The 26,156-nt window shown below is 43.6% G+C and overlaps 1 long non-coding RNA gene across 2 annotated transcripts in view; it reads left to right on the top strand.

The window, feature by feature from the left end:
• The first annotated feature begins 2,735 nt into the window (after positions 1 to 2,735).
• The window catches only part of LOC110299322, a 29,121-nt gene continuing 5,700 nt past the window's right edge, over positions 2,736 to 26,156 (top strand). The window contains exons 1-3 of one of the 2 annotated variants that reach the window (XR_002378446.1): positions 2,736 to 2,858; positions 5,629 to 5,831; positions 13,495 to 13,715. This is a non-coding gene — a long non-coding RNA (uncharacterized LOC110299322). Of the gene's footprint in view, positions 2,859 to 5,628; positions 5,832 to 13,494; positions 13,716 to 26,156 lie in introns of those variants that run through there. The other variant, XR_002378445.1, reaches the window with a different exon arrangement.

The raw sequence follows: 26,156 nt of genomic DNA on the forward strand, positions 1-26,156 counted from the left end.
AAGTCAATCTTATCAGATATTAGAATGGCTACTCCAGCTTGTTTCTTCATGCCATTTGCTTGGTTCGGGCCTGCTTTATTTAGCATCAGTATTGACACAGGCCAGTTTCTATTCAGGGTTGGCTAGGACACACTTCTAGTCTTAGTTTGGGCCCAGGCTTCCTTGGGTGTGGGTTAAAGCTAATTTATCTTTAGAGATTTTTCCGAGGTTCATCAAGTTTAGTCTTAAACCTGAGCACATTCCTCTTTTGGCGTCTTTGGGTTCATGGGTAAACCTAGTGTAGTTTCGCTTCAGGTTGTGGGCACAGCTAGGTTTGGTCTGGGCTACATTTTAGAGGGTAGAGGTCAATACTTATTGTCCTTCGCTTAAATCTTAAACATACTCAGACTATTGCTCTGTCCAGGATACAGTGCATAAACACAGACAGTTAAGCACACAGCACAAATGACATAAATTATACCTGACACAAATAGAAAGAATAAATAGGTATGGGAGAAGAGAAAAGGGTAGTTGGAAAAGTCTGTCTGTTGTATAGCTGAGTGTAGCTGTGTTAAAGAGGACCCATGAGCTAATGGGCAAAGATGGCTGCTTCTAAGTCAAGACACAAAAAAAGTTCCAAGCAAGGGACCACAGAGCATTTCCTTCCTTTTGTAGTCTAATTCTATGAAGAAATAGCACAGGTGATTACTGGAAGCACAGCATCCGATGCTCCATGTGTCTAGGGCACTGGTTCTAAACTGCCCTAAGGCTGTGACCCACCCTTTAGTGCATTTTCTCATGTTGTGGTGACCCCCCAGCCATAAAATTATTTTCATTGCTAACTCATAACTGTAATTTTGCTACTGTTAGGAATCATAATGTAAATATTTGAAATGCAGGATGTCTGATATACAACCTCTGAGAATGGGTCATTCAATTTCCCAAGGGGTCATGACCCACAGGTTGAGAACCATTTGTCTAGAGGATGTCTTGATAAGGCAGAGGCAGGTTGTGTACATCCTTTCATGTCATTTTTTTCCAATGGAAGAATATAGGCATCTTCCTCTACAAAATGCATGGCCTTGAACTGTGAGGATGTGCCTCTGGTCCATGTTGCTTCATCTTTCCTCAAGTTGTCACCATTTTGTAGTTTAAAACAAAACAAAACAAAACAAAAACCTGCAGCAACCTCAGACACTGAGTTGTGCCTTAGTGATACTTGTAGGAAAGAGCCCTGCCTAGTGCATTCACTCATGTGAGACTGGGTCTTCACACAGAGAATTTCTGCACTGACTCACCTGAAGTGGATTCCTGCTCACCTTATTCTGGTTTTGAATCACAGTCCACTAAAATGCACTGTGACACCAGCAGGTCAGTGCCACACCCCTAAACACAACATAACGCTTTATGGGAACAGAGGGCAGGCCTTGCTCTATTCAGGGACTCTCAAAACACTGTACAGACATTCAGATGTCTTTTAAACTGGTCCTTAGAACAAGTATCTGAAGGTTTCTCTTACGGTCCTTTTATTTTAGGATCAACCTCCCATCCAGTCATCCTTCTCCTGCCAGAGAACATCATCCCTAGGAAGACGAAGATCTGTAGGGATAGGACATACTCAGCCTAAATGTACAAAATCCATACCCTGGTCTATCATTTCTGTTGCTTGTTTTATCAGTAAGATGCTCTTGTCATGAGACTTGCAGTGCACCATTTATAGCACTGGGGTTTGAATGAGAGAGTTGATTGAAATTTTTGGCCTCCAACCTGTACCTTTCTCATCATTAAACCAGTGAGATTGCCCAGAGACCAAAAATCTATGAAGCTTTTCCTACCTGGCCCTGCAATGCAGGAAATGGTTTCTGCGACTGTCACTCACTGTAGAGTAGCATAAAAGAGGAAATTCATCTTGTCCCATTTTGGAAACTGAAGTCCTGGGACAGGGGCTGAACAGGGACTTTGTTGTCACCTTTTCTAATAAAAAGAGGTGATTAGTAGAAGACAGCTGTTGTATATACCACACACTTTTACATGCAGACATGAAATCATCCACAGGTATAAGAACACACATTCATTAAATAAAAGTATCCACATGAAAGTAAATGAAAGAGTATAGTAACACTGGTTTCTGAGACACACATAGCACTGGCCATGCAAAGAAGGCCTTAGCTGCCTAAAACTGGTTGTTGCCAGGAAGAGAAGCCCAAGAATGTCTTAATGAAGCACTACCTGCTTACCTTGTATAACATGTGATCCCTGAATGAATGTCACTGAAGGGTAGTATAGAGAGATGATCTTCAACCTTCGGGAGTTCCACACCTTGATCTTATAGCAGGTAGTAACTGATCAGGTTCCATTATGGCCTCTCTTCTGGGTATGGATGAAGAGTCCTCTCCCTCAAACTTGATTTAGCATGTCATTCTGCGGACATCTATGCATTCCCTGGGATCTTGACATATTACCATAATCATGTCTGATTTGGTCACAGATCTATCAAGAACCTCTGTAAGCAGCAGTCACCCCCATTTAGGTCACCTTACCAATAGGGGCCTAGATGTGGTCTTTTAGCCACATCTCCAACCCACAAAACAGCCCTCTTGCCAACACCTTATGCTCCCAGCCTACCCCATTAGATACTGTGCTGCCCACACACCAAGGCTTTACCATGGCAATGACTCCTAATATTAGGTCACAGTGGGCTGACCTCACTTCATTCTGACATTATAGTTTCCAGAGGTTCCATCTTCTCTCGGCAGGGTGTCTTTTCCCTCAAGCTACCTGCCTTGGACACTATGGATTGCCAGAGCTGACACTTGTTTCTCCACTGGGACACAACAGAGCTTCATCCTCCACCAGTCCAGAGCCTGGAGTCTTTTCAGGTTATACAGGTTGGGTGTGGTCAACCTGTAGCCCCTTTCTCTGCTGAAGTGTGGGTATCATCTCCCTGTGTCCTTGAATGCCTGTTTTCTCTGTACACATCCTTCTGATACCTGCTACAATCATCTCTGCTTACCATAGGCACTCTCCTTTTTGATAAAAGGAACTTCAGGGGCATCACTGTGACTTACAGACTCTAAGACTCTGTATATCACACTGGGTTTAAATTAGACCATCATCCCAGGATGGTGGGATCCTGACAAACCACCACACATCCCCAGCCTACACACCGACTCAATTGCTCCTACTCTGTATTTCTGATAACACCTGTAGACCCTGTGCTCCCTCAAGCCTAGGCCACCACCTTCACCATGGTGATGACCCATCCTGTGATGTCACAGAATCCTGACCTCACCTCACTCAGTATTTTTAAAGGTGTCCCATCACTTCCTTTCCCTCCCTACATTGTCCTTTTCATTTCCAATGTCCTTGGAGAACCTTTTGGGTATGGCCTGAGTCCTGTTCAGATATACTTAACTGAAAACTACCTCACACTCCTCTTCTTCTCACTGTAGCCCCTTGAGATCTTAGAGCAAAAAGACAGAAAGTGATGCTCCTTCCTCAGCTCCAGTGTAAGTCTACACACTGCCCAGTTACTTCAGGGGCTGACCTGGCCAGCAAGGATGCCTTACTGCCATTTAGCCTTGAGGATGCCATCCACTGCGTCTGGAATTGGAGTACAGAAGACACTGCAGAGATATAAAAATTCCTAGCTTAGCCCAACAGACACCTAAAGTTCAAGCCCCAGCCCCTCAAAAACATATATTAGTACACACATAATATATGGATGAAGTGTGGATAAAACTTAAATAACCATTGAGCTCTATGCATTGGGAGACCAGCATAGAATCATGGGCAACTTCTATCTTCCAAAGTCTTTTCTCAGCTTTCCAAGTGCGTATATGTAGAACATGAGAAAGAACTATTTCCCTCACTGTTCTGAGGCCAATGTCCCTGCAATGTGGGAGGTTATATATTGGTGTTTTAGTTTCATTAGGAATAGTGTGATAACTCACTTAGTCTGTCTCAGAAAATATTGAGGTCATGGAAAGGAAAACATAGGACATCAATGAATAACATGTTCATATATCTTTACACATATGGACGTGAACCAGAAGACAATAGCACATACATGAATACCCATACAAATTATACCAAAATGAAAATGTTTATGAAGTAATTATAGAATTAGAGGACAATGCTGTGATGGCATTTGCTGTGACAGTGACAATGATAGTTGTAACTGTATAATGGGAGATGTCTGAGTTAAAATGGAAAGATTGTTATTGCTAGGGACTGAGGTCCTTGGGAAAGCCCAGGAATCAGGACCCAGAATGCACTGCCCAGCTGCCTTGGCCACATTATAAGTGATGGTCAGATGTGGGCAGATAGGCAGCCTTGCTGCTTCCTTCCCTGCCTGGAGTTTGTATTCCTGGTCCAGGTATACCCGGTGTATACCAAGCTCATATTCTCTCTCTCTCTCTCTCTCTCTCTCTCTCTCTCTCTCTCTCTCTCTCTCTCTCTCCTCTCAAGCAGAGTTTCCTCTAACTTTGTTCTTAAGTGGCAGGTCACCCAGCTATCAGCCTTCTTATCCATGCTACTTGCAGCTCTTCTTAGGATGAGCTGCCCTAGATCAGGGACACTTTGTGTGCCTCATGATGTCTCAGTTTTCCCATGTAAAGTCTGACCAAGAAGTGCTGAATGTCAGTCATTCAGGTCATGACTTTCAGGCAGTGTCCAATCCACAATAAAGCTTAAAGCTACTGGGAAATGCTGTCTTGTTTTGAATCCCAGCCCTCCGCAGCAGGGTCTGAGTTGCTCTCACACAAAAGCACCACAGTTACTATGTCAGGAATCCACCACATAGGATCACAGAGTCCTCACCTAACTTTATCCTGAGACTCTCAATGAGTGTCCAGACCCTCAGTTGTCTCCAGTCAGGTCCATCCTTCTCTGCCTACCGCTTGGCAAGCATCCCCCTAAGCATTCTGTTTTTAGCACATAACCGGAGGTTTTTCTCAGAGACACTTTCCTGGGAACCAGCTCACATCCAGTTGCTACCAGCCCACCATCTTCCCATAAGTACCTCAGCCTTGAAAGGAGAAAGGCATGTGACAGTGCTGTTCTTAGAGCACAAATGTCTGAGCTTCACACTCTGCCTTATCATGACAGATGCTTTATAGCCAGTGTGGTTCTATTGGTGTCAGCAGGGTGCTACCTTCTTCCCTCTGAGGTCCAGATATGGATGTGATGAAAACCTTACTTTCCATCCTTTCCCCTCTGTACCATTAATCTCATAGCCTTGAGTTGGGTTGTGGGTTCATAGTAGAGAACTTCTTGGCATGACAGATGTCCTAGGTTTTAAAGTGACCAACACAAAAATATGGAGATTACTAGTAAAACAGTCCTTAATAAAAATTAATCAATAAACATATAAATAAATGAATAATAACATAAGGTATGGATGCAACCTAAGAGAATCCAGCTGTGCTATGCAGATGCATGCGGGAGGAGCTGCCCTTCCCTGCCCTGTCCTCTGCTGTGCTTGGCCCTTAAAGAACAGGGAGTGAATGAAGGACTCTGCTGTGCTAAAATACACCCTCTGACCCCATGGGTTAGCAAGTCATGAAGTGCTTTTCTTATCCCTGTGCTGACCTGGGACTCTGTCAAGGACATGTTTCACCTGTGCTGAAGCTGCATTCTCTCTACCAGCAGTTTCCTACTTTGTTTGTCATGAAGGGATGGTGGAGCTGCAACATAGCTGATTGAAGCCACAGAGAATGGAGATTGCTGTGCACACCATTAATGTTACTATGGCCCCAAGTGACTTGCTACTCAAGGAGCTAGAAGGCAACACTTGGTGGTACTGTGCAGCCTGCAGACTGATGTCAGTCTTCACCAAAGCAACTTCCAAGGTAAGATGAATCCAAGCTTTTTAGTGAGACAGAACATCATTGAACCCACCATGCCTTCCAGTATCAATGGCTCAGGTTACAGCACACAATGTCCTGAATTCAATATTGACTTTAGCTGCTCTATGATAAGGTTCAAGTCAAGGTATCACTAAGGCTCTGATGTTTCTGGCTCCTTTGAGTTGAGAATATGGTTTCAGCTCAGACCCAGTAGAGTGCACACACTCTTCTGAATGTTAAGGTGATCTCAGAATGTTGGTGGGTCACTCACTTCTTCATGAAATGTCAGGATGTAACCTGATATCAGTGTCAGACATCTAGTCATTGTTGGGTTCCATCTTCTTGGAGTATACATGTCCAGTAGATCACAGTTAAAAACAATTTGTGGTCTTCATTTATTGAAGTCAAGATATGACCTGGGCATGGATGAGTTCAAGGTGCAGCCTATACACCCAGGATATCAGGTTGTGCCCAGGTTATTTAATGGTTAGCCAGGATATCAGTAAGACCATAGTAGGGTCCTAACTCCCTTAATGTAGTAATGTGGTCTTGGATGGATGGGAAAAGTTGCTGTTCCACACATTGAAACTGAGGTTTGCCTAAGATTCTTACTTGATAGTCAAGGAATAGACCAGTTTGTATTTATTTCAGGATGTGGATTTTGCCCTGAAGTCTGTCATCAGCACTGGAATACTTGACTTGTTGTAAGTCAAGATTGTACATGTATAGGGTTTAACCTACATATGATCCAGGGTTTATTCAAGTTAGACAGGAGTTGGACTCAGAAAAGTATCTTGTATGACCAACAAACCCTGCATAGGTTATGTGGTGGCTATGTGTGTTTGAACCCTCTTTCAGCTACAGTATGAGATTCATATTCCATTTAGATGAAGATATTGTCTGGGTTCATATGAGGCCCTAGTCACCATAGAACCGTTGAAGCTAAGGTCATCCAAGGCTACTTGATGGTCATGGAGTGGTTTGAATATTACTTACTGTCTGTCACACACCCTTCAAGTCAGGATGAGCCCAGCCTCTTTGTTAATTCCAGGATGGTGATTTCTCTGGTTTCTTTGTGATCAGAATTCAGGCAAGGCCCCCTAGAAATTTAGGGAATGGCCCAGGCTTTTTAGCATTCCTGGTATGGTCCCAGATCAGCCCCAGTCTCTTTTCTTCAGTGGAGATGTATGTGATACAATGGTTACTTTTCAGTTGCTTTGGCAAAATACCATGACCAAGATAACCAATAAAAGTGTTTGAGGTTTCAGTTTCAGAGGGATAGAATCCGGGATGATGGAGCAAAAGAATGGGTAAGAACACTGTGGCCCACAATCATGAGGCACAGAGAGAGCACACTGACACTGGAACGGTGTGGATCCTCTGAAACCCCAAAGCTCATCCCCAGTGACACACCTCCTCCAGCACAGTCACACCTCTTATCCCTTTCTGAACAGCTCCACCAACTGGAGGCCAAGAATTCAAATGTAAGAACCTATGGAGGCCATGCTTGTTCAATGCCCTGGTCTCAAGAGGCTCATGGTCATATCGTGATGCAAAATGCATCTAGTTTCCCTTCAAATTTACCATAGTCTTTCAGTCTCAACATATTTTAAAGCCTCAAGTTCAAAGTCTCTTAATTATATACTTCCAACATATAGTAGCAAAGAATATATATAACTACTTCAAATGGGGGAGATCAGAGTAAGGAAATGCTGGTCCAAAGAAAGACAAGCTGCAAACCCTGTAGCCTCACATCAACTGTCAGAGAGCTTAGCTGGCTCCAATCCTCACCCTGCACTCCCATCCCCATACCTTGTGTAGGGCACATGGACCTACCTCACTAGGAGAGTCAGAACTCAGAACCACAGCTCCACTTTGATATCTGCAGCATACATTTCTATCATGAGCTAGTTCCACCCCATCATGTGCATCTTTTCTTGGCAGATATCCCATAACTCTGACATGTTCAGCATCTTGGGGTCTCCAAACAATCCAGGATTCACCTTCACAGCTTTACCCAATGGCCTCTCTCTGGGCCTTTATGCAAGGCCAGAAACACATTGCCTGGCCTTCAGTGGCTCTCCTTAACCATGGAGGAAAATTCCACAGCTCCTTCACTAATGTATCCTTCATGACTGTGAAGTCAGAACTACATGAACAACACTCTCATGCTTGGCTGCCCCCTTGGGATGAAGCCTGACCTCTTGAATTACATCTCATCATCTTTCATTGCTGCCTCGTTTTAGGAGCAGAACTAACCTGCCTCGAGCCTTTTCCTTTCACAGCACAGAAGCTTAGCAGGGTTGGTCTTGCCCTGAGGACATCCCTTCCCTTATTTCTTTTTTTAGATCAGGCCTCTCCCTACTCTCCTTCTCTCTTTCAGAACAAGCCTTGGCTCCATCCAACATTTCCTGTCCTTTTCTCTTCAAACCCTATATTTTTTACATTTCCCTTTTGCCCCACTTGCTCTTGTTCATTGGAGACATGCCTAAGAGGGATCACTAATAACCATGTGACAGCGTCGATATTAGGCTGTCTTGAAATCTCCACCAAAAAAATTAGTCCATTACTTTTTAATTGAGCCTCAGGCAGATTCATAGAGCAATGGCAAAATACCACAAGAGCAATCTCTAGCCCTGTTGCTAATTTTTCTCCCCTATGAAACCTCTACAGTCTGTATAGCTCTCAGCACTACTGTCTTCCAAAGTCCTACTAGGAAAGGGGTATGGTAGGAATAAAAATTCAACAGGACAGTAGGTCCTGACCCTGTAACCATTAGACATGTGTCTGAGTTACTTTCCTGTTGCTATAATAAAACACTTGACAGGAGCAACTTAGAGGGAAAAATGTTTATTTTAGCTTACAGTTTCTGAAGAATATAGTCCATCATGGGGGAAAGCTGTGGCAGCAGAAACATCAGACCAGCCTGTCACACTGCATCAGTAGTCCAAGAACAGAGGTGGGCCCAGGCCATAAAACCCCAAAGCCCACCACTAGGGTCTTACTTCCTTTAGCAAAGCCCCAGCACCTGAAAGCTGGGGAACAAATGTTTAAACACACAAGTCAATGGGACATTTCACCTTCAAACCACAGCAGCATAGCTTGAGGCTGACTTTTAACCAGTGAAATTCCAGGTCTGCCAGGTCCAACTCATAAAACTCACGTATATATAGTTAGTAAGCCACAGCTAGAAGGAAATCACAGACCTGAATCACCATGTGGAGAAGCACTCATGAACAGTGCCGATTTTGAACTCCACACAAGGAGAAATAAACATATATGATATTTAAGGCATTGTGAGTGTTTGCTCTATTTGTTAGAACTTCACCTTGACTGTAGCAATAGGTGTCAGACACTGGACACTGGTCTAGAAGTTTGAGTGTGGGTGTATTTAGCTAGTTTAGTATCCTGAGCAAAAGAGATGTCTCTCACTCCTTTTACGACTCAGGAGCTAAGCCCCACTTAGGATGTCGTCACCTCTTTCTGGGCTCTGCTAATCCACCTGGGTGCCTGCTCATTTCCAAAGTTCTCAGCTCTGTGCTCCACTGCCCCGTGGAGTGGACTTCCCTGCCCCGTGGAGATCAGCTGTTTGGTCCCAGTTGCCTGTGCAGCTCAATCTCTTGCATGACAATTTTCCATACTCTCTTTTATTTCTTGGGTTCTCAATCCTTTCATAAAAAATTCATGCTGGATGGAGGGTTTTACATACCAAACAGGCCAGAGATTTAGGGGGTCAGCTTAGTGATTCAAGATGTTCCACTGCTTTTATTTTTTTTTCACTACAATCACTCTGAAAGAAATCCCTATTGCTTGATATTAACAAATGTAGCTATTGAAGCAGACACACATATCCAAAAACACCAGGAGAATTAATTACCTACAGTTTAGATCCGTCTCATTCTTTCTCTTCCTGGGCAATGCTGTGAAGTTGAATGATCTCCACTCGGCTTCTGTGCCTCAAGACTTATATTGTGCAGCAGGACCAACCATGCAGTAAGATAACAAGAAAATGCCATGCTGGCATCCTCTAGGCACAGCCCCTCTGGCTGGATAAATCAGGGAGTAAAAATTGTCCTCTAATTTTACTACATCAAGTCTAAGGAGACTCCTGCAGGCATGGGCCCTAATAGTCAGAAAAACATCATCTCAACATGGGCAGAACCCCTGCCTTACAGAAGAACTTCCTGGCTTCCGCCAGGAAAGTAGTCTGAAATTATGATAACACTCACTATAATTTTGTGTGCTTGCTACATGGCAATCACTGCTATTAGCACTGTGTGGCACTGTCAGTATGTCAATTCTATTGATGCCCGATGGTCTCGTCATCTTTATATGATGGAGGAAAAGGCTGAAGAGTAGGGTGCTGAAGTGACTTTCTCTAGGAAGGGCTGGGATAAAGAATGAAACCTTTATTCAGAGTAATAGACATTGTTAAAGGGGCAAAGAGCAAAGGGTTAAGAGAGAAAATGTCCCAAATGTAACTCAAAGCCTGTGGTGAGTAAATTGGGTTTGTTTGTTTGTTTGTTTGTTTGACTTCAGGGGTACTATGGATCAAACTCATCACTCTACTGACACTCGGTAAGCAAGTGGTCAAGGATGTATTACTGGGATACAAGCCCAGCGCATGGGATTTTGAAATGGCTTTATCATGTGACCCAGGCTGTCCTCAAGTCTATGAAACCTCTTGAGTACTAGAATCCCACCTATACACCATCAGCTCTGTAGGCAAGTTGGTCTAACACAGAGAAAAGTGTCATGTTTCTCCTTAAAATAGCATTTTCCTTTTCTCAGTGTGGTGAACCATTAGTCTACAATGTTGTATATGGGTCCTTCCTTCACAATGACACTGAGCTTGGTCAAATGACATCTTATGACCAATAAGATAAGCTTGCACAGTGTGGATTGTCTTATCCTGCTGCTCTCAAGTAACCCATGACTGTCACATTCATAAGTCAAGACAAGCTTGTTAGAAAATGAGATATGGGAAATCATAACCCAGATCAGTTTGAGCCAGCCCCAGACCGTGTGACTAGAGTGTCAAGCCAGCCCAGGCCTAAAGAACCATCACACCAATCCATAAGTCAAGAAAAAATACATACTGTTGAAATCCACCTAACCTTTAGAGTCTTTTATTAAGCAGAAAAAATCTAGTATAGAATCAAGTCAACTCCAGCCATGTCTTCTGTATCCCAGTGTCTGAAAATAAGGCAAAAAGAGTATATGTTAATGATGTTCCCTGGAAATAATATTTGCTTAATAATAACAATTCTTTGACTAGTTTTCTGTTGGTTAAAACATAATCATAGAGTTGTCAAGGTGTTAGTAACTGCCCTTGCTCTAAGAAGGCATGCATACGGAAGAGCAGAATGGGTGCTCTGACATTTGTAATTATGGGTGCTGGGAGATGCCCAATGCCAACTGTATATGTGCCATGCCCATGGATGGGGGAATTGTTCACCACTAATAACCAAAGGTGAATGATAGCCACATGCAAGGGAAGAATCAAGGTGCAGAAGCCAGAGGCCTAAGAGAGTCTGTGGATGGATGGTCTGACTCAAAAGCTGTATGTCCAAAACTGAAGAAGATGGACAAACAGACAGACAGGATTGGGGTAACAGCAGGCAGGTAAACAAATGACAGTGGCTTATAATCAGTCCATAGCAGCCACAGGATTTGTCAGCTTTCCCTCTAGCCAAAACACCCTGGACTTCCACCAGACCTGCCAGGCACCACAAGGATGGCTGTCCAGTTCACACCAGAGCTGTCCACCAGCACACTTGCTTAGGTTTGCAAATGTGTGAGAAATGAACACCTTTCCAGGTCTTCTGGAAACTCTTATCCTTTGGATACTTCATATATTTCTTTTTCAACATGGAAAAGCTACTGATATCTGAACTCTGAAGTCCAGATCTGTGGAGACTGAAGGATAAATGCTGGATCCATAGACTCTAAAGGCTGGATCTATGGAATCTGAAGGCTGAAGTCTCTGTTCCTTTGCTTCTGATGTTTTAGGGTTCCTACTCTTCTTGCCCATGTCTTAAACACTTGCTCATCCTTCCAGACTCAATTCATGCCCCACCCCTCTGAGTTTTTAACTCCCTTCTCTTTCAACTCCAGGCACTTAGAGAATCTTTAATCTCATTGGGCAGAGGGTAAGTGCTAGAGACAGGGCAGTTGGATGTTAAAAGGAGGTGAAGTTCTGTTTTATAGCCTTGTAACCTGACCCTGAACAAATGACTTAACATTTCAAAGATGCCATCTCCATATTCCTAAAATAGAATAATGACAGCACCATCCAAAATTAAATAAATGCTCTTGGTGCAGTGTTTTGTTAAATGACCATCACACATTTTATTGATGATGACTTTGAAAAAACTAGTTTTTCTTTCTGCAGAAGCTGGAGTCAATACTTTTTGGAAAGATGGAATTATGAGATATTTAAATCCATGTTCTAGAAAAAATGTCAATCATGTGCTTTCTATAAATACTGGTAGAAGACTAGTGGGTGGGTGGGTAAATAGGTCAGTGAATGTATGGGCTGGGTAGATGGCTAGGTGAGTAAGTGGGCAGGTAGATGATTTATAGATGTATTGATGGTTGTGTGGATGGATGGGCAGATGGGAGGATGAATCAATGGAAATATAGAAGGATGGGTATGCTATGAGTAAATGAATGGATGGATGAACATGTGGATGGGTGGGTAAGTGGATAAATGAGTAGATAGATAGGTGAATTTATGGACAAATGGCTTGAACCATCAAGCCCAGCTATCATAGGTTACTTGGGTTTTCTTCTTTTTTTCCCCCTCAATATATAGTTTCCAATGCTTGACTTTTAACATCTTGACTAAATTTATTCTATTTTTAATTTTTAATCAATTTTCTTTCTTAAATTGTTTTCTAGGTAGCTCATTATATGGGTATAGAATGATATTAATACTTGTATATTGAAGTAAACAAATAAAAATGGCAGAAGACACAGATGCATCAAGCAAAAAGAGCAATGATGAGGCTATCACAGTAGCTGTGCTGGTGGGAAGACACTGAGAAGGATCAACAGTTGACTCTTGAGAACTGTCTGAATAGGGAGGGCCTAAGCATCAGAAATGATTCTGAAATTTCCAGCTTAGGTTGGGTGTGGTGGGGTGAAGTGGTAACTTAAGGGTTCTTTGGAAAGTCAGTTGGATGGTGTTTAGCTGAAGTGGACACAGGTGAAAGACTAAGGCAGACTCATGAAGGAACATTTGACAGAAGCAGACACAGGAGAGAGGATGTTCTGCTAAAGCAAGCACATGAAAGGACATGTGATGAAGGATTCTTCACTGATGCATATTTTGGTCTGCCTCACATTGTGTAGTTGAACTGCATTTGTTGAGATTCCATAGAGAGAAATGCACCAAAAAACCTTCTGGTTGTGTGCTGCAGTTTTTTTGCCACTTCCACAAACTCGGGCTGATTGACAGAGTGATATCATCTGAGACTGATGCACGGGCTGAGGCAAGACCCGTGGAGGGCATGTGATGTGTCAGTTTGGCTAGAGTATAAAAGTTTGGAGAGAGTATAAAAAGGACTCAACGGACAGTGACAAGAGCTGAGCTTGGCCTGCTGGTACCGCTAGCCATGCAATGCTTGTTGGTCTTGCATCTTTCCTGATCTTCATTTCACAGATCTGAGAACTTTCCCTGGAGTTCCTGTTGGTTCCTCCTGCTGACTCCAGCCAAGGCTGTGGCCTGGCTGTCTCTGCTAGGTAGTGCCACCACTGCTGACTTGTATTTGCTATCTGAAATATACCAAATTGGACTGCTGGTGTGTCTATGAAGTGTTTGCAAGTACATCGAACTGCCTGCCCATGCTAAGCTGTGAACTAAACTGCTGATTTCCAGACAACACAGATGGGAGTTGCTCCAAAGAACCTTTCTAAAGAGGTCTATTTCCCCCATATCCTTTCTTTTCTACTACCTCTGGTGGGTGGTGTGTTACAAGGAAGGTTTTAACCATTTAAGAACCGTCATTGAAAATAAATGTTGAAAAAATTAAAGTTACAGCGGGGTCATTCACTGAGGAAGACTGAAAAATGAAAGTGTCCTACTGAACCCATGATTACCATCCATTCAGAACGTATCATTGAACACAGACACAGGAATTCCACTTTGGAAGAAGGGCCACCTGCACTTCAGAGCTCTTGCCTGCTTTTATCCCTCCAGGTTCTCTATAGCACCCAACACAGGAATCAAAGGAGTTCTAAGGTAGTCTCATCAGCTGTACCTTATCACACAAAAAGAGAGAGGAGATTCTTGGATGAGTTATGAGAAAGTCCTTCCCATCACCTCTCAATAGCAGGTGTGTCAGGTACATGCCCAGCCACCTACAGCCAAGGCCACCATGGTTCAGGCTTCTCCTTCCTTTTGTTCACCTCAAACAACATGGGCCATGGTCATCAGTCTCAGGTCAGTCTCTTCGCAGAGAGGAAACCCTGTTCAGTAGCTTAGGGAGAAAGAAAACCAAATTACAGAGCACTGTGAAATTGTTCCATTAGTTTCTGACAAGTGTTTTTTAATGAAAACAATACAGACAATTTTTCATTAAGTTAGTTTTATTAAAATCTTAGAAGAACGACCTTTACTCTGATACTCTGTCTCCTCTCCATTTTTATGTAAGGATGTCCTTTCTGTGTGAATTGAAGATAATAAGTCGTAGTTCTTATATATTTTTAATGATCTATTCGGCAAAATTAAAAATCAGTAACCTTCTAGGTATGCTCTCTCTCTCTTTCTCTTTGGTTTAATTTAAATAGTCATGGTAGAACAATAGCCAGTGGGCACTGGATGCTAACCAGACACTGCCCTGTCACTAAGTGCCCTGTCACTTGTGAGATATCATGCTAGCTAGTTCACACTTTCTGGTAGGCACATTGATATCAGAGGTGATGCTCAAAGTCAGGGAGGGCAACTTGGTTAGCTGCTACCAGTTTATTTGCTCATTTCCATTGTATATCCATTCAGCTTCTGGGATGGAGACAACACAGCAAGCCAGGTAGACAAGGTTTCTAAAACTTAGAGAATAGCAGCAAAGACACCACCTGATCTTCTGGGCTCAGAGCTTGAATAGGACCAGTGCTTCTCTGTGACATGCTGTGGTGAGCCCCTTACTGAAAGGATCAGATGAGTGTTGATGGGTGGGTGTGTCAGTCAGTGGTCAGTGAGAAGAAAAACTGGTGTTTTTTTTCCCTTTCAGTTCTCTTTTAAAATATCCTGTTTCCTTCTGAAGATTCTCCCCATCTTCTCCTTATGTAACTGGCTTGCTTCACAAAGATCTCAAATCTGTAGCAGAGTGTCTCTCAGCTATCCACATAACAACTTGGCCAGATAGCAGAAAAGCCAGACAAAGTTGCTAAGTCTTCTGATTTAGAGAAAAGGGGGTCCTTAAATCACATACCTGAAGGAGGTGGAAGAGAACATAATTTCCCCCCAGTCTTTTATCGCATAGCAATTTTCTAGATGATTTGATTAGCTCCAGTCCCACTATTGAATAGGACTTTGTAGACTTGACACAAGAGAGCCAACTCATGAACAGAACTCTTATGCTTTGATTGAACTGCATGCATTACAATAATTTAAAGGGGTGGATTTTAAAATGCAGACCACAGCTCAGTAACCGCATGGCATCTATATATTTTTAACCTTCCCCAAACAATTCCCATGCACACCAGAGTCCACAAGCTGATCTGAGCCTCCATTGTCCCCAGCCTCCTGTTCCAGTGCTTCTGTCTCTCACGTCCCTTTCCTCAGTACACGTTATCCTCCACTACTTTCAGGCATGGGGCTAACTGGTGATGATGCGGGCTCTTTAGAATGTGTTGCATTCTCTGAGTCTAAGTCTTCTGAAATCTGCCTATCAGGTTGTTTGCTGTTGTTATTTTTGTGTGATGCTCTCAGGATGCCATATGCAGAGGCCAGACTGTGGGCATAAGAGCCAGGCAGCCCTGGCCTCTATCTGAACTCTCTTAGAGCCCTGAAGCTTCTATGCACAGCGCTTAGCTCTCTCTGCTCAGAAGGCCAGCATAGAAGCTCTGTGAAGCACAGACCACGTTAGCAGACTGTCATAATCCACAGATGACAGCAGGTTTGAACTGGCAGGTTTAGTCCCTGCCAAGATCTTTCTTCATCTCTATCATGCTACATCTAGTATAATTTCAGCATATGTGGGATTAGTGTTGCACTAACAGCTGTTCCTAGACAAAACTGATTAAAGAGAAAGTCTAGAGCATGAAGATGTAACTCAGTGGTAGAGCACTTGCCTTGCATATATGCATGTACAGGGCCCTGGATTCTGTCCCCAGAGCCACAAAAATGGAAAGAGGGCAAAGGAGAATCCAGAGAGACAAAGAAAAGGAGAGAGGACTGGTAGAGAGAACAGAATCCTATCTTGTGATAAGTGATTCCTGTCTAATCAAGTTTGCTTGAATTCAACCATTTGGATTACAGACTGGAGTCAGAGGTCTGTGTGTAGGACTCCCTACATCAAGGTCTCTCTCTTCCCTGTTATGGTTTGAATATAAAGAGTCTACCAGAGATTCATGGCTTAAAGAATTAGTTTACAGTACAGCATTCAGAGCTGGAGATTTCTGATCATTACTAAGTCCTCAGGGCACTGGTTTCCCAAAAGAATCAACCTCTTGACAGATTCATAACATGGTAGATGGTAGAAAGAAGCAGCAAAGCAAATACCTTACTAGGGTTGAGCTCTGGGAAATCTACCTTGTCCCTGGTGCCTTCACGCTCCATTCCTTTCTGTGTCACCTTCCAGTCCCTCATGATGTCCAACACCACCATAGCCTCACAGCAACAGAGCCAGTGGACCATGGACTAAAGCCTCCGAAGCCACAGCCAAAATAAATCTTTTCTCTCTTCAACTGTTTATCTCCTGCATGTGTTGCAGCCTTGAATGTCTAAGGGACACATTTCCTTAATTCTCTTGTTTTTATTTGCAACTGAGGGGCTCACATGAGAGCCCTGTTTGAAGCAGCGAGTTTGTGTGCTCCCACCTCAAAGGGTAGATTCACACACTTAGTGATTTTATCAATAAAAGATAGAGAGGAATGGGTGGTGTTGTCATGGAGAGATGCACAGTGTTCTGTGGAATGGAACCTCAGTGTCCACGTTGGTAAAGTAGGGCCAGAACTGCCTGCTACAGAGTGCTTGGCTTGTGACAAGGAACAGATGGCGTTCCGATATTGTGTTTTCGATTGTTGTTGAAGTTTCAGCTGAGTTATCACACAGCCAAAGAAATAAAACAGAAACAAAAAGGCAAGTTCTTGGACTACTCTGGCTCTAGAGGACAGACTTGCCCAAGGACCTGGAGAACACTTGTTAGGGAAAAAAGCATCCGTGCTCACAGAGAGTCAGAAAGCTGTGGCTGGGACTTTGAAAGAAGAACTTCTAATGCATTGGGATAGATTTTTTTTTGAAACACCAAGATTTTAACTTGTTGTTGGAATAGAAACAGTAGGAAAGAGACATAAAAGGGAAAAAACAGATGAGGTTGCACCTAATGGGCTCCTGTAAACAGCCTCAGCCCTGCATGTGGGAGAGCATAGGCAGAGCCAATTTGAGAGGCAGCTTTTAGGTTCGGAGTCCTGGCAGGATGCACATGAAAGAAGCTGGGATGCCAGAGGGATATGGAAATGGCATGCAGAGAGGAAACTGAGAGAGACCCACTGCAGCGGGCAGGACAGCAATGGCCACAAGAGGCAGCTACTCTCTCACATCTGAGAAAGGAAGGTTGCCCAGAGCCTGAGAAATAAATTCAAAAGCCAAGAGATGAAAAGTTGCATGGGAACCATGGTCCAGAAAAGATTGACTTTCAGGAAACCTGGGGTTGTTTATGTATAGGGATGTTACACTCAACCAGTAAGCACTTTTAAAATCTGGAGTCCAAGATTTTATACAGAGCCCCTGCGTGCCTTGGTCTTGGCACTGGCATAGAGTGCCAGTGGGGCAGAAGAATAATAGGCTTTAAAACATCAAACTTCACAGTGCAGAGAGCAAGATCCAAAAGGAAAGACATGAAACTGGAAACCTCCTCACTGCTGAAGTTCACCGCATACCTACTGGGTGTTAGTAGACTCTTCCTGTGGCTGCTCTCTCATCTGTGAGACCACATTTCAGTAAAGAGGTAGCAAGGTGCTGAAACTTTCCAGTGGAATTTGAGACTGCTCCTGCATGTGTGTGGTGCACACGCATATGTAAATGAGAGCACTTGCCTAAGCATGCACATGTGGAGTGCAGAGACTGACTTCAGGGGTTTTCTCTATCTTTCTCCACATTATATTTATTTTATTCTGAGATAGGTGTTTCACTGAACTTCTCTTTTGGCTAAACTTGCCTTGAACTCTCAGGGATCCCACCTCCCTCATCCAGCTCTGGATTTACAGACAGGGTACCTTATCCAACCTGGGCCTCCACACTCAAGTCTGCACACTTGTGTTTCAAGCACTTTATTGACTGGCCCATCTCCTCAGCCCCACATTCAACCTTTGGATTGATAATATCTGTTTGGACTTAAGCCTGGAGAACTGTAGATAACTCTGGCCAATGAAGCTAAATGTGAAGCACAAAAAAAAAAAAAAAAAAAAAAAAAAAAAAAAAAAAAAAANGAGAACTGTAGATAACTCTGGCCAATGAAGCTAAAAGAGAGAGACAGAAAAAAAAAAAAAGAAAGAAAGAAAAAGAAAAAGAAAGAAAGAAAAAGAAAAGAAAAAGAAAAAGAAAGAAAAAACCATTCTCTTCTTTTCACTCAGCCATCACCATGCCCTTCCTGCTTCTAAGCAAAGCTGAGACTGTCTATAGTCTGTGGCTAGAACAGAGATGGGAGTCTGTCTGGAAGCTGTATGGAAATCTCTGGGGGAAATGCTATCATCTAGGGAAGTTTGTATTTCCCTATGGCCTGATACTGTCAAACCTTGGAATGATGGGATACAGGAGTATGCTTATTAGGTTTTATCCACTAGAGTCACTGTAGAAGAAGGAATCTCAACTGAGAAATTGCCTCCATCGCATTTGCCTGTGGGTTTATCTGTGGGATATTTTCTTGATTAATCATTGATGGTTGCGGGAGAAGCCAGTCCTCTGTGTGCAGGACTATCCCTGGGAAGGTGGTCCTGGGAAGTATAGGGGTGATGCATGCCTTTAATCCTAACACTCAAGAGTCAGAAAGGAGGCTGTGAGATTGAGGTCAGCCTGATCTACAAAGCAAGTTTCAAGGCAGTCAAGGCTTCACATAAAATCCCTGTCTTGAAAACAAACAAAGAAACCAAAACAAAAAAAAAAATGAAAAACAAAAAATAGAGAAAAGATGGGACAAGACAAGACACGACAGCAAATTGAGCAAGCCATGGAGAGCAAGCCAGAAAACAGCATTTCTCCGTGGTCTCTGCTTCAGGTCCTGCCTTGAGCTTCTGCCTTGGCTTCCTTCAAATGATGAACTGTAACCTGTAGGCTAAATCAACCCTTTCTCCTCAGGCTACTTTTGGTCATGATGTTTACCACAGCAATGGACAGCAAGCTAAGACAGCAAGAGAGATGGGCTTAGAGCACAAAACTTCAAGAGGCTGAAGGATGAATCACCAGTTCAATGGAGGTACCTTACAAAACAATGAAAATATAACAAGTATGCCCAGAGAGTGGGAACTGTGACTGAGCAAAATAAGGTTGTGTAGTTAGAAAAAAAAGGGGGGGGGAATCATGTAGTTGTTTTGTTTTGTTTTGTTTTTTCAAAGTTTCTGAAAAACAAGACTGATTTGGGGGAAAGAGGGAATGAACAGTGTTAGTTTAAATAAAGTAGGCCTTAAAAGCATTTTACATTATGACAGTCCTGGTATAATTGGACCACTCTGTTGTTTCAGCCATTGGAATCCCTCTTGTGAGTGGCTATAGAGCCAAGCATAATTTGGGCAAATATATGGCATCATTAGTTTTACTCTAAGCTGTGGACTAGAACCCATACTGAGGAAAGATTTCCCCCAAACTTCAAAGAAAGTAGAACCTTGATGGTAGAGCCCTGGTCTCCACGTGGCTTATAGTCCTGTCTGGCATGACATCCCTTGTAGGTGAGAGAACAGTCACATGTTCCTGAAAGCAGCACACTGAGGTCATACACAAATGAACATACATGTTCTTTACAACACGTAGGATGGGCACAGTCCTCACACCTGGCCCAGGTCATCGGCCAGATCCTGCGTGCATTTTTCTTGTCTCCCAACAAGGCTCCTTGATCTTGTGTATGAATGGCCCTCCAAAGTTGCAAGCTCAGTTTGAAACCTAGGTCCTTGTGGGGTTAGTGGGGTCCCACAGGGCTCGGGTCACTCGGGGAGGCAGGACACAGGAATTTTGACTGTGCTTACCTGACACAGTCGCCTTGCCAGGTGGGTGTCGGGCTATGGGAAGCCAAGGGACACCACTCTGGGGATGGGAAAGCACAATTTAAGGTCCCAGGGACAGCCAGAGCTGTCTCAGGAGTCCCCAGGCCTGCAAGGAGGTTGGGGCCATCTGGTTCTCAGGTTCTTGGGCACCTAGGCGCTGTTGAATGCCATGGAAGAGCTGAGAACTTAGTGGGAGCCCTGGGGCTGGATCTAGCCCTGGGCCAAGGGGAAAAAGAGGGGAGCTCCAGCTGGATCCCTTGGGGATAAAATCCTTGACTTGTCTGCTGTGGCAGCAGGTTTGGGCGTGGCTTGGTGGCTGCCTTGGCTGGGGACACTGAGAGGCCTTCTACAGGAAGATTTGACAGCAGCAGTTCCTTAAGGGAAGGCCTTCTCCATTGCTCCCCATGGCAGATCCTGATGAAAAGAGGCAGTCCACGGTTTTAAGGCATTTATTGTCATGGTGGAAAGTGGACGAGTAAAAGCATACCCCACTTTCCAGGGCGGGCCTGAGGTTAAGTACCTTTTGTAGGGAGGAGTGTCTGGGAAGGAAAGCTTATTGGCTAAGCCCTTTGGGCCTTTAGGTATCTCACTAAAATGGAGATCTGGCTTGAGGCTACATGGCCTGCGGTCATGTCCTCTATCTGTGAAGGGGACTGGGGTGCTGTCCTTACATGACTGATGGTCATAAATATATAGAGGGCTGCAGCCTCATGCCTGGAGCCTAGTGTCCAGGAACCAGGCAAAATGCCTGCTGTCCCTTTAGAGTCACCAGGTTTTCTAACCTTAGCTCAACCAGGAACCAGGCTGCCTTTCATGGTCCTACAGGTCATTCCCTGCTTTCTCTCTGCTTAAACCCCACCAAAGACTCTTGATTTATTTAGCTTAGGCCCAAATCTCTTATCTTGCTTACAAACCTGTGTACGATCTACCTCCGTTAGCTGTCTGAACACACTGTCCTTTTTCCCTGGCATGTTATTCTTTCTGAAATTTATTCTTTAAATTATTTTTATAATCCTTAATGCAGACTTTTTGACTCCACTGGAGCCATACTGGCCTCTACCTTGTGCCAATGTCTCTTGCCAATATTGGTTGATTGGTTGGTTGGTTGGTCGGTTGGTTGGTTGATAGCTCATTTTCCCCCCTTGCTACTGTAGATCAAACACAGGCCTTGTCTGTACTAGGGCATCTGCATGACCCCAGCCCCTGCCACTCTCCTTAAACTTGGATGCACCCACACTGCCTCTCATCTCCCTCCATCTGCTCGTTTCCCACACATCCCAACCATCACACACTTCATCCACTACACCTTGTATTCACTGCCATTCTCCCCTATAAGGATGCAGTTCTCATGGGAATCAGGGTTTGGGGTTGCTTCATTCACTGCTGGGTCCCAGCCACTTGAGATGGTGCTGGGCTCCTAGCAGCACTCAGTGATCATTACTCGAAAGAATAAATTAACTCACGCTTAAAGACAAGAAACCCCTGGAACAATGGCATAGAGTGATTAAGGAAGCAGGAAGCAGCCTAAAAATCTAAGCCCAGACAGTCTAGCCGGTACATTTTTCTCCTCAAAGTGGCACAAAAGATTAATCAAAATAGAGCTAAAGGTGGTTTCTATTAAAATTCCTTGCCCTCCATAACTACCTTCCATACATACCTGCTTTCTCATCTTCTCACATGGATAGGAATCTGTGCTGGCAGAAAGTGCAAGAGAGAATAGATGGAGAGAGGCAAGAGGGGGGTGGGGGGGTAAGAAGAGAAATCAATCCTTGGCTCTTTTAAAATTACACTGATTTGCACAAAAAGTCCCAGAACCTCCTGGAAGAGCACTAGAGACTGAATAAGGGGCAATCAAAAGCAGAACAGCCTGGATCCACTTTAAAAGTGAGCTCCTTTTGCATACATCCGGGTCCCGTGATAGTTCCATACCGCTGAGACGAACCAGGCATTTTTAGGCCCTCAGCACACTGGATAAGAAATCCTGGAGATCATGTGTCCCCTCATTCTACTCTGCAATAGTAGGGTGAGTTCTGGAGACCGCACAAGAGGGCCCGAATCCCTCCAATGTGTATTTAATCACCTGTCAAGGCCTGAGAGGAACTAGCAAGAGCAAAGACTTCTCTGAAGCCCCATATGTCTCCTCTACAGGGCTGCAGCACATTTGGTTAACCACATCCCTGGCAAAGGCCATGAAGCCCATGGGAGAAAGAATTAATGGCAGACATCTTGTCTTTTCCATCTCTCAGCCTCATTTCAGGAAGGTCAGCCGCTACATGCTCATGCTCATGGCCTGGGGAAAGGTATTAATTATTAAAGCACACTTTTCCTAGTCAGTGTGTTCTGTCACACCCTATGTTCCCACCTCTCCTCCCTTTTCCATTCAGTTGGCATGGCCATTGGCTACTGCTTCTGAAAGGGAAAAGTTTATCTTTCTTCTCAGTTTAGTATGTATTTGTGTGTATATACGTTTATATGTATATGTGTGTATATCTGTGTGTCTATGTATATGTGTATAAATGCATGTAAAGTGTGTATGTGTATATATGTATGTGAATTTGTGTATTGTTATGCATATATGTATGCATATGTATACATTTAAGTATCCATAGCATATGTTATAACTATGTATATATTTGCATGTATGTACTGTGCATTTATGTGTGCATATGTATTTATTCATATGTATATATACATGTATATATGTATATAAACAAGTGTATATGTGCATGTAAATGTATGTATATATGTATATGTGTGTGTGTGTGTTTGTATAGGGTATGCCTATATTTATATATGTACATAGGTATGTATGTATTAATTTATAACTATGTATATGCATGTATGTGTATATGTACATTTATGTGTTATAAGTATACCAGCATATGTATATATGCATGTTTGTCTAAGTATGTATATATTTATGTACATATTTTTCCAAGGATGGAATTGAGAGTCTTGCTCATGTTGGTCTGCTGCTCTGACACTGAGCTGCATCCCTAGACTGCCCTCCAGCTTTTTAAAGTCAAGCAGGAAGCACTCTTGACATTAGAGAGAATCTGGGACTAGCCGAGAATCTCCTCACAGGTTCTCAGGCTTCCAGAGATGCTTCACCCTATGCTGAGCTCTCTCAAGCCTACATGACCAGAATAACAGCGTTGTTCATAAACCCTAACCCATCTGAATGACCTAGTTCACATTCCAGCCACAGCCAGTGATGGAGCTTAGAACTCCCTACCAAGGAGCTGTGTCAATACCAACCAGGAAGGGGAACAAACTGGGAACTAGACTCCGTTTTGTAGTCATAGCTCTTTTTTTATTTGTTTGTTTGTTCGTTTTTTTGAGACAGGGTTTCTCTGTGTCGAGCTGTCCTGGAACTCACTTTGTAGACCAGGATGGCCTCGAACTCAGAAATCCGCCTGCCTCTGCCTCCCAAGTGCTAGGATTAAAGGCATGAGCCACCACTGCCCGGCTATGGTCATAGCTCTTATGTTAGTGTGTCTACACAAATTCTTTAGTGCCATGATAACTGCAAACTATAACCTCTGATCTTTGAGACTGGAAAAGGCTCAATGGATAAAGTGTTTGTCGTCCAACTGTGAGAACCAGAGTTGAGAGTTCTAGTGCCCATGTGAATGCCAGGTAGGCATGGTAGCCTGCCTGGAATTCCAGTGCTCAGAAGCCTGGAAGGCAACAATAGGCAGCAATAGTAGTAATAGCCATATTACTACTGATCACGGGGTTCAGTTAAAAGACTCCCTCAATGAAAAGATGGAAATCAATCAGAAAAGACACCAGACATCAGCCTTAGGCTTCCACAATTCTTGAACATCCACATGTGCCCACACCCCCACACAAGAACATATATACACATATGCACACACACCACACACCAACATACACACAGCAACACATACGCACACACTCATCTTTGACCTCACTTTCCTTCCTGCACCACTCCAAAGCACACTGGCCTCTGTTTTGCCTTTCAAACATAGTCATAAAGATTGTTCCCCTTACTCCCCCATTGCTTTTGTTGGTTTTCTCCTTCTCATGAGAACATCAGTCCCATACGACTAGGCATCCCTGATCACCGGAAAACCTAATCCTAGACAGCACCCAGGGTTGTGCTTTCCCTACCCTGACAGTCTCACAGCACCTAGCACTCTGAGCATTAGCGCCTGCACACTCGAGCCTGGAACTCTCTACACTCTCCCACATAACCTACCTCTCCCACATCCCAGCAGTTAGAACATCGACCACTCAAGCAATGATACCCTATCCTAGGTTATGTTGTAATGGCATAGCACAGTACTGAAGACTGGGCAATTTATAAAGACAAGAAAATGATTTTTTGTCATTGTTTTGGAGACTAGGATGTTCAAGGTTGAGGTGCCAGGACCTGGAGAGAGCCTTGCTGTTATAACAATCCCTGGAGAGCAAGCAGAAGGATGGATGAACAAGAAGAGGGATTCATACCCCTAAGTCCCACCTTGGAGTTGGTCCTCTTCTAAGGGCAGAAGCCCCCACGGCTTAGTCACCTCTCTAATGTCATCCCCTGGTACTTGCACTGAGGAGTCAGTTTCCAACACAGGCTTTGTGCTGGGAGACAGCACACCCACCTCGTTTCACAGAGAATGGTTTCCCCTAGGAAGCTGAAATGCCTTTCTGTGGGATGCTTCCAACCCCCTACCCATGGTCCTCTTCATCCCAGGATCTGGAAGCATGAAAGTACCCAGATGGACGAGTCTCCGAGAGACGGTCGTGCCTGGTGCAGCTTCACACAGGGAAGCTGACACCACGTCTTCAAACATTTTTAATTGCCCTGTCAAGCTGACAATTATAGAACTAATTATTGAGGAGACAATACCAGATACACTGACTGAATCAAGCGTCAACTGAGTTTTTATGTAATTATGCAATTTAATGAATTGAAGGCTACAGTAATGGACTATTGCTGGTTAATTAGGGACTCCCTTTCTGCTAATAATGCCATTTATTTTCGACTCTCGGTATTTATTTTCAGCATCTAAAGCATTGGACACGTCTTCCTCTGACACTGACATGTTGAGTGGTTTTCTGAGGACTTGGCTAACAATTGTGTTATTTATAGGCAGCCATCTTCTTCCATTCTCTGGCTGAAGAACTCCAACTGGTTTCTGTTTTATTACAAGCATCTCATTTAGTCCCTGTGCCTAATTATCCTGCTACTGGGTGAAGTACTCCTGTTTTCCTTTCTGTGTTGAGGCAAAAAGAAAAGTAAGGGGTTGTGGCAGAGGATGATTGGCCTGCATCGTATCAAGGTCAACCCCCATTCCTTGCAGCTGTGGGTTTCTCTGTGTGGTGCTGGGGATAGAACCCAGGGCTTCTTGCGTACTAGGCGACTGCTTTACCACTGAGCCACATCCCTAGCACTGGAGTCTGTTTTCATTTCTTACCATCTTCTTGATTTCTTGCCTAGCATGTTGTGTTCTCAAACTGTAGAGAAACAGCTTTTAGTCAGTCTGGGCCCAGGGGTGGGGTGAGGATAGGGAGTTTTCATGTGAAGATGCTTTGGGCTGTCCCAGTGAGGACATTGCTAGTCATGGCTGATGAGTAGAAACCTGGATATGGCAAAACATAAAGTCACACCCAGGATGCCAGGCACAGGCTCAACTTGCCCAGGGACTTGTCAATTATCTCGTCAACGTGTCTGAGGATGAGAAACTCTGGCACAGAGTATCAATAACCATGAAGTAAGTTGATTTTCACCAGCCCAGCTTTAAGGAGGAAAACAAATATTTCACAACATCTAAAACATGATGGAACTGTCAAAAGTATGTGAAGCCAACGACATAAATTGTGAAACATGAGTCACAGGGATGTTTGCTCTTCAGCAGTTAAAATATTTGGAAAGAATTGAAAAAAAAAAAC

This window comes from Mus caroli, chromosome 7 (assembly GCF_900094665.2).
Source record: "Mus caroli chromosome 7, CAROLI_EIJ_v1.1, whole genome shotgun sequence".
NCBI lineage: Eukaryota > Metazoa > Chordata > Mammalia > Rodentia > Muridae > Mus > Mus caroli.